Here is a 353-nt window from a genome sequence, read left to right as displayed (position 1 = left end):
TTTTTTGGCTTCTTGGCACGGTAGTGGGTCTCAAGGCTTGGCTTCCTCATGGTTCTTTGTTCGAACCTTGTGGCATGCATGGGTGACTTTTTTCCTTGATTTCTTTCCTTGAGGTGCCCGATTCTGCTCTCCACAAGGGCAGGGCAGAGTTTGCTTCTCTTGGCTCCAAGGCACCATTTTGTGCTCTGCCCTTGGAGTGGGCAGGGCAGAGTTGCCTATGCTTGCTTGGTCACCTAATGCTGCCCTCCTAGAGGGCATTCTGCCCTTGTGGAGGGCAATGTTGCTTCCCCATTGTGATGCGGCACGCTTCTCTCCTCTTTGGCCACGCTTTCCTTTTCTTGTGTCACGCTTCT

The sequence above is a fragment of the Arachis duranensis genome, chromosome 5 (genome assembly GCF_000817695.3).
Source record: "Arachis duranensis cultivar V14167 chromosome 5, aradu.V14167.gnm2.J7QH, whole genome shotgun sequence".
Lineage (NCBI taxonomy): Eukaryota > Viridiplantae > Streptophyta > Magnoliopsida > Fabales > Fabaceae > Arachis > Arachis duranensis.
The sequence above is the reverse complement of the archived record's forward strand: the minus strand, read 5'-3'. Positions refer to the sequence as shown.